Raw genomic sequence first — 12,177 nt, forward strand, 5'->3', positions numbered from 1 at the left:
AAAAGAGTGTTGCCTGTTTTCAAACACTACACAATGGACTCTTTTGCGCTGTGGATACCGTTGGTAGAAATCACAATTTTTCTAACAATGTAAAACCGCGAGATTATCGTTAGGCCACTTATATGGCCTAAGAGCAGCCACTTGAAGGAAATATAGAATCTAAATCTAAATTGAATTTAGGATTTTTAGTAGCAATTACAGTATTCATTATTGCCTCACCAAACGTTTTGAATAAGCTTTAAGAACTTAATATGTATATACTTAAAACATGGTATACACTGTGCGATGGTCAGGGTGACTTTGTAGGAAGAGGTAGCAACGAAAGTAGTGGAATAGGGGTACTTTTTGTCATTTGCGTTCAACGCCCAGCTCTTAATGCACTTCCATAGTGTTTCACGTGCTTACTTAATTGACGGTCATTGGCGCAGAAGTGTTTAAGGGGCTAAAGCTAATATTTCATGGGTAAGAGAAGGGAGTGGATATAAATCAAGAAACGCTCTTCATATCAATCTTATAATGACTGTTAACGTTAAGTGCATCTAACAGTACAGTAGTGGTGGCCATTTTTTATTTCATTCCTCCACAGAGTCTCTGAGATATATAAGACGCTTTTATGCCCTCTTTCTCCCCACTGTGAGTATTATATAAAATTTAATATTTTTTTTTGACATGGCACCATCTATGAATTTAGGTAACTTATGTAAAAGACCACAAACTTCAATAACAAAAATAATGAGGAAGAGGATTGTCAACCCTCCATGAACAAGATCTTTGTTCTGTTTTGTTAATATTGGTCTAGCGAAAAAAAAAAAAGAGTAGTTACATAAAAGACAGACAGACAAATAAACAGACAAAAATGTGTGTGCTTTATATATATAGAAGTTCATATATCAACTGATAGCTCTTCAAACTTTACTGAACTCTCAATATAATAGTGAGGCTTTGTTTATTTGTTATTAAGCACAACGATACAGAATTGGTTATCTGGATTATACCCGGTGCGAGTATCAAAACTCAAATTTTTAACATTATAAGCACTCAGAATTAACACTAAATCACTGGAGGGATAACAGTAAGGTATGCACACTGCCTAGGCGAAATTATAGAAACCCTGACCTAATAATGAGCCTTGGAGATAACCTGAATATGTTGCAGGTTTCACCAAATTGATAGTGGTTCAACATCTCCATTATTTAGTAGTCTAGTAGTTAGCATGCTTCGACGGAAAATTCAAGAGTTCACGAGTCGCGACCCTTTGGTGCAAAAAACGGTTTCTACACTTTAAGAATGTGGCTGCGCTATGAAAGTAGCGGTCAGGTCCTACTATTCGGCTATGGAAACCCAGAGTTAGCATAACGTGTTGTTCTCTAGTTCATCCCTCTAGTCCAGGGGTGGCCACACCGCGACTCGCGAAGCTTTATAATTATTTACCGGGTATAAACTGAGAGTCCACTGGCTTAAAACGTAAGTTTAATGTTCATGGTGAGTAAATATATTTAAGGATTTAAATCTTTATTTTAATGTTAGATTTTAGTCAGGGATTAAAGAAATTTCGGATCAGCAAGGATTACAGAGGAAATGTACTGGAGAATCAGCAATCGTACAAGCTAGTGTTGATAATGTTAGTTTTAAAGGGCGTGGCTTGTGATCGCGTGATTGTGGCGTGTGTGGCTGTGTTGCGGGCAGTGAATTAGCGGAGTGTTAGTATGATACTGGGCGCTGTAGAGTTTGGTTGCGTTTTGCGTGTTGGAGCTTATTGTTTCTTTTCACTTTAATTTTTTAGAAGTGTCTGTGAAATTTTTATGAAGGAAAATGGCGTTATAAAATTGCAAGAAGCGAAAGTATGAAGATAAAAACAGAAATTTTAATCCACAGTGGGAGGAAGATTTTGCATTCACTGTTAAAGGAGGTAAATCTTTGAGCCTTGTCTGCAATGTTTTACTCCGTCACTACAAAGTCAGTAACTCGAAATGCCACTATGAAAAAAATCACAAAAACTTTTCGTCTGATTATCCACCTAAATCAGAAGTGTGGAAAAACAAGTTAACTGTGATAAAATCATCACTAAATATCCAGCAGACACTATTGACAACTAGTTTTGTTATATCATGGAATATTGCTTGTGCCAAACGCCCATATTCTGATGGTGAATTTGTTAAGAAGAATATTGCTGAAGTTGTTGCAGTGAAACAACTTTTGTGTATCCAAATAACACAAAACTTCAACAACTAATTGCACAAACTCCAGCTTCACGTCACACTACAGGGGAAAAATAAGATTGTTTTTTATCTTACTCAGACAATTTTCAGCTTTCAGAATAGAACAAGACCTTTTCAAAGAGACATATTGTCAAAAAGCTTCAGTTACTTTCCCAATATTAAAAGGAGAGTAAATACCTTCCCTTATATTGAAATAAAAGACAACAAACTGGAAGAATATGAAGATAAATTACAAGGACTGCTTGATAATTTATTAATCAGATTTGAGGACTTGCAGAAACTGAAGCTTTGCTTCGCCTTTCTTGTAAATCCATTCATGGTTGATGTGAGAAATAATGGTTGTCTAGTTCTCGAACCTTTGATTACAGAATCATCTGCTGTGGAAATGGAACTAATAGAACTACAGGAGGACCCGAGTCTAAAGATGTTGCATAAATACCATTCTACAATTGAGTTCTGGAAGCATGTTCCAGAAATAAAATATCCTGAACTGAAAAAAACCAGTGTGCGACTCATCTCTATTTTCAGTATAACATACTGCTGTGAATCACTGCACTCGGTAATGAAGTTTGTGAAGTCGAAGCATCGTGCAATCCTTACAAATTAACATCTGACGGAGCTGATTCCTACAGCCTTTACAACGAGTCAGCCGGAATTTCAATGACTCACAATCAAGGTGGAAATTCACAAGGCCTCTACTAGCAGCAAATAGCCTGATAATTGTGTCACAAAAATATTATAAGACTAAAAGTTTGTAAGGTAGTATCTGGTTAAAATATCTCTAATTTTATTGTTTTACATATTTTCCTCCATATTATGACCAGATGTTTACTAAGACAAATAAATATCATTAAAAATATCTGTTTTAACTCCTTTTAGTTTTATTTTTGGCAGTCTCATTTAATGTTAATGAAATGCAAATTTTCATATTTTTCTTAGATGTTTTCGTAGTTCATTACCATATTAATTACGCTCAATATAGTTAAAACAATAATCAGCCAGTATTTTGAAAACATTTGGTATATATATATGTGTGTGTGTGTGTGTACTTTGTGATTATTGAAACTAATACAAATTAACAGTTTAAAAGTTAAATACATGAATAAATATTAGTACGTACATGTATTTCTTAATATTTACATGTAATTTATGTAACACAATATGCATGTTACAATAAAAACGTATGTGTAAAATTTGTTTTCAAACATCTAAAGTTTATCGTATGTGGCTCTTACCTTGAGCAAGTTTGGCCAACCCTGCTCCAGCGTGTAAACTCAAACGTTATGTAGCCTTTCACGAAAATTCTGAAACAAAGAAACAAACAATTTGAAAAGTGTCCAAGTGTAAAACACCGGTGGAGAATATATGAATATATCAGTAGAGAGGTATAGTTGTCTGTTTAGTGATTTATCTCTTTTCTTGTATATCTATATATAGTTATCTGTATACTGAGTTATATATATATATATCTTTATTCATGTTTCTCTTTCCTTGTTTATCTATATATAGCTATCTGTTTATTTATGTCTGTTTCTCTGTAAATTTATGTATAGCTTACTGCTATCTGTTAATTTATGTTTCACTTTAAAATCAAAGATTTGGTGTTTAGTTGGAAATTTTACTGTAACATTAAATATAGAATTAGATTGTACATCTTCGAGAGAACATATATTTAACATAGTTGACAAATTAAAACTGGACAAAGAGGAGGCATTACACTGAAAGCTAATTTAGATAAGTTATACGTTACATTAAGTTGACGAAAAGTTTCGGACTGTCACATGTAAATACGTTCATTTCTGATAATACAGCAGTAGTTGTGTGATATACAGAGGTTTTGAATAGGAAGGGTTGCGCTTAATGGCGCTTTAACAATAAATTATCGGAAAATACCAAGTATGTAAGTGAAATTAACCAAATTATAACAGGTTTTCAGATGCAACAAAAAAGGAACACATTTAAAAACGTTAGAGTCTGATGAGATCATTGAAAGAAGTAATCAAAACACATATTCCATTATTTCAAAGAAAAAGGATAGAAAGATAGATAATCTGGAAGTCAAATTATCTCTATTGTCCAATACTGACAATATGTATCATGAATACGAGGAAACTTTGAAATAACTTTTTATAAAACGAGTCAAATACTGCAAAATTTATGAGCGAATCCAAAGAATGAGAGAAATTGATACCCTTACATTTTATATTTTTTTTAGATTAGGAGAAACATCTAGTAGACAGAAAGCTGTATTAATAGCTTTAAAGGATAAATGAGAAGGGTAACTTGGAATTCAAAGTAAATTCTATAATTTTTGATTTTTGTAAGATATTATTATATTATATTATATTATATTATATTATATTATATTATATTATATTATATTATATTATATTATATTATATTATATTATATTATATTATATTATATTATATTATATTATATTATATTATATTATATTCAGAAGAAATGGTAAATGAAATTAACAATTTTTTTAATTGAAGGTTTACCGAGGAAGTGTAGAAAAGTCAATAAATGCTCCATTAGCGCTAACAGAAATAACTGCCGCTTGCCAATTATTAGCAAAACACAAGTTCCCAGGAATTGATGGCGCATAACAGTTGATTGGTTACGAAAATTCTGGCCTAACATTGAAATTTTCTTTGTAAAATTTTTATTGATTCTCTAAAGACAGTTGAATCTTCTAGAAGTATGGAAAAGTAATAACAAGCTCCCCAGTGGCTCAGCGGTATTTCTGTGAACTCACACCTCTTGAAACCAAGTTTTGATACCCGTGGTGGGTAGAGCAGAAATAGCCAATCGTATAGCTTTGTGCTTAATTCCAATCAATCAAAGCAATAATTAAATTAATACCTAAAATGATAGATTTGATAGAATTAAAAAAATTGGCGGCCAGTATCACTTTTATGTAGTGATTATAAAGTATTTTAGAAAGCCATAACAAATAGAATGAAACCTGTTATGAGTCATTCGATTCATGAGAGTGAGACTTACTCTGTTCCAGATCGAAGTATTTATGATAATATACAACATGTTATACTTGATATAACAAATCTCGCAAATCAAAATAATGAACGTTTAGCTAATATAAGTTTATATCTTGAAAAAGTATTCGACATCATAAATCATAATTGTTTTTAAAATATTCTCAGGAAGTTTGGTTTTGGTAGGAAGTTGATAAAGCGGTTGATGCAATGTTTAAAAATATGATATTTTGTTCACTGGTCGGTTTCAAATTCAGCTATTCCTTTTAAGAGAGATATAACACAAGAAAATCCGGTAAGTGTTTTTATTTACACTAGTAATAGAACCTTTTTTTATAATTTAAGAAAATAAAATAGTTACTTTAAACCAATATCAATTTTTAGATCATCAAAGATTTATTCTATCTTTTTATTTTTTTAATTTCGCACAAAGCTACAAGGGCTATCTCTCCTAGCCGTCCCTAATTTAGCAGTGTAAGACTAGAGGGAAGGCAGCTAGTCATCACCATCCATCGCCGACTCTTGAACTACTCTTTTACCAACAAATAGTGGGATTTACCGTACATTATAACGCCCCCACGGCTGAAAGGGCGAGCAAGTTTGGTGCCACAGGGATTCGAACTAGCCACCCTCAGATTGCGAGTCCAACGCCTTAACCCCCCTGGCCATGCCGGGCATTCAATCATTATATGCTGACGAAACAAATATTTATATTAAATAAGATTTAGAATTTAGTGTTATTCAAAATACAATGAAGGAATTTGGATCGCATTCGGAATTAAGGTTCAAATAAACGATATCATCTGATTCATGGTCTGGCACTTGGAAAACACGAACAGATATTAAACCAGGAAACAGGATATACATGGCAAATCAAGTAATAAAAGTGTATAGAATGCAATTATAAAATTATTTGGTATAGATTCAGATAAACTGGAATTAATTTAAAAAGAGAAATGTAGTAGACTTATTACTCTGAAAAGTTTTAATTTTTTATCATTAAAAGGAAAATATTAATTCTTAATCAAATTATTAGTAGCATTATGTGGCACAGATTTTAGGTATTAAAACCGCTTCAGAGTTTAATAAATAACACTTCACAACAAAGTTTTTGCTTCTTGAAAACTGCTGGGTGTTCCTTATAGATTTTTGGCTGCTGATCATGAAAATCACATCCAAATTTGCCCATCACGTACCGTTTCATTGAAATCTTCAGTTTTGTCATGTTCACCAGAACATTGCTACAATGGAAAAACGATATCAGGGCAACTGGAATCCGTCAATGCTTGTTGACTACTGTTGGACACTGCAACGTGATGCACCGGCTGTTGAATACAAACGAAAATCAGAAGCAAAACACTTTTAATTATGTTGAACTTAATAGCATATTAGAAACATAAACGCAATTTAATACATTATTGCGAGTAAACAGTTAACTGTCTATTTCTCAGAGTTTCTACGTGATGAAGCAAAACCAAAACTATATTTGTGCATACCCACCAGGTATCTGTCACAATCAGCAAAAACTTTTCAGGAAGCAAAACGTTTCAAAAAAATTTGTTGTGCAGTGTAACTTTCAAAACATTTTTATAGAATTTGTTTCAAGAAAAGTTAATTGATTTAGTTATGATACATTGTCTTCAGTTCTGAAGAAGATTTTATATCCTTTAATGATAAGCTAGCCATTTTTAAGATTCGTTTCTTCGAACGTTTATTACATAAACTAAACATTTCACCTATCCAAATTACAAATGAAAGTAAATTTAAACAGGCACATCAACTCTTTTATTTTCTTACAGTTTTTTTAATGAGTCGCATGGAATCACGAGGAATGTTTAGATATGGTTTTATGGCTCTGCTATAAAGGTGGTGTAACGTTAACTTAAGAAGGAAAATTCAAAACTACTTTGTGCAAGCACTTCTTCAAAAATCTCCTTTATTATATTCTAATTTATTAGGTAATACAGGAAATACGTCATATTTCTCGTGACTGATAAGTAATGTGACAACAGCATCAGATATTGTAAGTAACGAAGGAAATAAATGGAAAACATAAGGTTAATCTTGCTGTCACAATTACTGAATGTTTGAAAATGAAGAGTTTTTTTAAACATTTAGTGACTGTGAATACAATACAGTTTAAACATATTGTTAATCCTGTAGGATTAATGAAAATTTAACCATTAATGAATAAAGTAATATATCTGGTTTCGAGCTACCAGTAGCAGAACAAAACGTTAGAACCTTGTATATCAATTTAGTAAAGAGAAAATAAATTCATTTTGGGGTGGCTAGCATCCTCAATTACTGAAAATTATTTGGAATACAATATATATAGGTCACACCGAGAAACGTAATACTGATTTAAAGTGGAGACTTATGCATGTTGCACTACCTAACACACTAGGATTAAAACGAATAAATGTGATTGAAAAAGAATTAGTTTTTGTATTGTAATACTACGACAGATTACAATTGACATATGTATTTTAGGTGTATTGTGCAAATGAATTTAGGTCATATTTATTAGTTTTAGAAAGAACATGAAAATCGTACGATTAGTGGTATTCATGCTCTTATGAAAGTTGCAATAATACTAAATTAATTAAGATATACAATTCCATCATTATTTTAGAAAAGATTTTTATATATATCTTTGGTGCGAGTTATAAAAAGTAACATATTCTGGATCTTCAAGCAATTAAAGAGAAATGATTACGTAATTTCATTAATAGATGAAGTCATGGATTACATTAGAAAAAATGAGAGTCCAATAAATGGTGAAAAGAATTATTATAAAAACTTAGATTCAGAAATGTCGATGGTTTATGATAAATCCAAGTATTGTAAAAATTCTTTTAAACAATGTATTATTTTTTCCCGTCCTATGTGATATGTATAAATATATAATCAACAATTTTAATAATTATTGTAAGATATATGGTATTCAGCAAATAATAGTTGCAGATGTGATTAAAATGTTCAAAACAATAGTTTGAATGTTTCAATAAAGGTATTAAATTTAATTCAACATTTTGCAATTGTTACTTACATGGTTATTGAATAAAGGTAAATGAAATTGTTATAATAAAATATCATTCATTACAGGTATGTAGTAGTCTGTCATAATTATTTATAAACGTTATAGATAAGAATGATAAATTTGTTACATAAATAATATAATAGATAAATATATTTTATTTCCTTATCAAAAAATTGGTTGTTTGCTGTCAAACTTGTAAAACTTGATTTCATTGTTTTAATAAAAAGCATAACTTTTTCTGTATATCTATATGCAGTATTATCTGCTTATTTATGTCTCTATTTATCTGTATCATGGAGTTGGTAGACTATAGGTAAAGATGGCCAAGATATTCAATAGGCATAATACAAATATGCACGTTAAAAATAAACAATGACAGAGAGTTTTACTTTGAAAAATCATTGTCTCTCACTTTCATTTGCTACTCTACCCAACAAGCCCCAAAACAAGGCAATGAACCGTTGCTAAGATACCAAATCATAAAGTGGATTATCTACTAAATCGTTCGTCTTTCTTTCACTTTCAGTCGAGATAGCTCTACAACTACTTTATCATTAACGTTAGTTTAAACCTACATCCATTCTATGTAGCTCTGGTCAGTGCACGATGTCACTACTTAATAGCAATTTCTAAAAAAAACCTTAAAACCTGAAGTTAACTTTTTTACAGATATATGGCGTTCCTGTAATAAGTTTAAGTATATGATGAAACAGGAATTACAAGTCAATAATAAATAAATATTAGATGACTGTAACATATAGAATACTAAATGATTTGTACACTATGTAATCGGTGTCTTTAGGGAGCGAACCCCTATAGTATGTATGAAGTAAAGGAGTAAAAATAAATCAATATAAATAATATTAATATTAAATTTTATTGCACACATTCATAGAATACACTAACTTTTAGTCAGGGAAGAAAGGTCACAAAACAATTAATAAAAATATATTTTGTAAGTTTAAAATAAAGCATGGATGGCAGTGCCAAAAATTATGCAAACAACAATATAGGGATGGTACAGTTGTACATAAATCATCTCTATATGACTTTCAATATTAAAATTTAATGTTACACTGTAAAATGCATACTTGACTTTAGTATCACTGCAGTTGGAAGTTATATATTCGTGACTGCTGGTGTGCGCTTTGTTTATCATGATATGATCTTGTTAGGGTAGGCATCAATGTAGTGTAACTAACAGCCTAGGGCTTACGTACACGGAAAACCAAGTTGAGTCAATACATGTTTTAATTATTGAAGACTGTTACAGACTCTCACTACGAGACTGGTCAATCCAAAGGACCTCGTAATTATTTTGTACTCGTGTATTTTTTAGTGCAACATTAAAGTTCAATATTGAAAGTTATGTAAGAATGATCTATGTATTGAAAGTCATGTAAGAATAATCTATGTATAACTGTATCGTCCCTATTTTCTTGTTTGACTTCTTTTTGGCGCTTCCATCCCTTACATGATTTTACATTTACAAAATATTTTATTACTTGTATCTATATCTGTGTATTTATGTCTCTCTTTCTCTGTTTATCTATCTATATAGATACGTGTTTATGATTTCACTCTGTATCTATACATGCCTATCCATTTATAGATCTCTTTCTTTCTATACATTTCAGAAAGATCAATCTCTATCTATATTTAAATATACCTATCTATTTAGAGATCTCCCTCTTCCTCTATAGTTTATTCAACTAGTTTCATCCATTTCAGTCCAGCTGGAACCGGAATTTCTGTCCAGTATTCATACTTTCTCGATCAATACTTTTGTATTGACAAGCATTAACTTTCTTCTAACCAATTTTTTTCTTTTTTTTCACAATCCTTAGTGTATTTTACGAACTAGTCTTGATATGTCATTAACATTCTCTAGATATTTTAAAGTACTGAATTAGTTCAAATTCTAACGCCCTTAAGGGTTTTTAAATTTAACTTTTAACTGGAATACATTTTCTATCTGTTTGTTTTTATTTCAGCTCATAGGACGCGTCGTTTACTAAAGAAATATACTTTACTGTCATGCTCGTTTCAAGTGTTTTCGTCTTTCCTCACTCATAACTCTCACTTCAACATTTGTTTGCCTGCGTCATTTCCACATTAAAAAAATGATCTGTTCGTATAATTACATGTAATTTTACAGTTAATTATAAGGTGAGCAGCTAGTAAATACTAAGTTAATCTTGCAAGCTCATGGTTATTAATCATTGTAAGACTGTATAGCACTATTCCGTTTAAATACTTTTATTCAAATTAATACAATGCTCAGGAATTTAACATTTAGTTGCAGACAAAAGTTATTCTTGGAAATATTACTACATCAAACTTAATTTTTGCACACAAAAAAAAAGATTATTTATTTCCCTTCTTTATTGAAACAATCTCATTGAAGTAGGTTGATAAGTAAACACGTGTTTTATTTTTATAAACCAATGGTAACATATATTGTTAATATCATATCAGTGTTTTCATTACACTTGTAGAATGACATCAGATATTGATATTATAGTATACGATTTACTACAATAGTTTCTTAATCATTAATGATCATAATCTTGGTTTCTTAGGACTCAGTAAGAAAAAAACATACGAAAAATATATATTTGTGTCAACTCTATACTCACGTTTGCATTTTTTTAAGCATTGGTATCCATACATCATTTTACACTTACGTTTTTTAACGGCTCGGCATGGACACGGGTTCGAATTACTGTCGCATCAAACATGCTCGCCCTTTCAGCCGTGGGAGCGTTATAATGAGATGGTCAATCCCACTATTCTTTGGTAAAATAATAGCCCAAGAGTTGGCGGTGGATGGTGATGACTAGCTGCCATGAATTAGGGAAGGCTAGCGCAGTTAGCCTTCGTGTTGCTTTGCGCGAAACTCAAAAGCAAACAAACATTTTTTTTAATTACTTGTTTTGTGACGTGTTTTTCCCCTCACTGAAAGTTAGTGTATTCTATGAATCTGTGTAATAAAATTTAATGTTATATGTACTAATTTTGTTTACTCCTTCACTTCATATATAATATAGGGGTTGGCCCCTTAAAGATAACTGATTGTATAGTGTAAAAAACATTGAGTATTCTCTATGTTACAGTTATTTGTTGTTCATCTATCATTAGTTGGTAATTCCTGTTTCACCCTACACTTACGTATTTACAGCAACGACAGATTTTTTTAAAGAATAAAAAATAGTTTGAAGTGGTAATAATAATATTATATACACTAAAATTATGATTTTTTAAGCTAATACTAAGTGATGGCTTGTTCTCAAGTATTGTTAAAATGCCTTTCTGTCGTATTAAATCATGCATTTTTTGGCTAGCGTGGGAAAGGAAATAAAGTAAAAGAGAACACTTTGGCCTTTTAACTAGTTTCTAGTTTTCTACTTTAGCAACAATTTTCAATGCTAGTGGGAGTCTCACAAATAGTGAAACACCCGATAATGGCAATTAGGTGCTCAAATAAGGCTATAAATTAACTTTAGCGGTTATTTTTAAGCATCATAGAATAACAGATTTAATGAGATAACCATTTTTTTCCGGTCCGTCCCTACATAATAAGCACTACAGTGTACCGTGTAAGATTCGTTTACCCCTGAACAAGAAGAAAGGTCCAAGTTTCTAAAACACATGGGTTATAGGGTTTTCACTCATTTCTGTCATGTGTATAAGATTCATTGATCAGTGAAGGTCATTATTTTGAGACTTTATTCTGCATCAAGACCGAACATTTGCCTTTTGGATAATTATGATTGAAAATAAAGACATAATTTATTCTAAGTTTTGACATAAATGAAAATTTTTGTTTATTTAGAATTAAGCACTAAGCTATACAGTGAGCTGGTATCGAAACCTTGTTTCTATCGCTGTGAGTCTGCAGACATACTGCTGT

Source organism: Tachypleus tridentatus, chromosome 4, assembly GCF_004210375.1.
Source record: "Tachypleus tridentatus isolate NWPU-2018 chromosome 4, ASM421037v1, whole genome shotgun sequence".
Taxonomy (NCBI): Eukaryota; Metazoa; Arthropoda; class Merostomata; order Xiphosura; family Limulidae; genus Tachypleus; species Tachypleus tridentatus.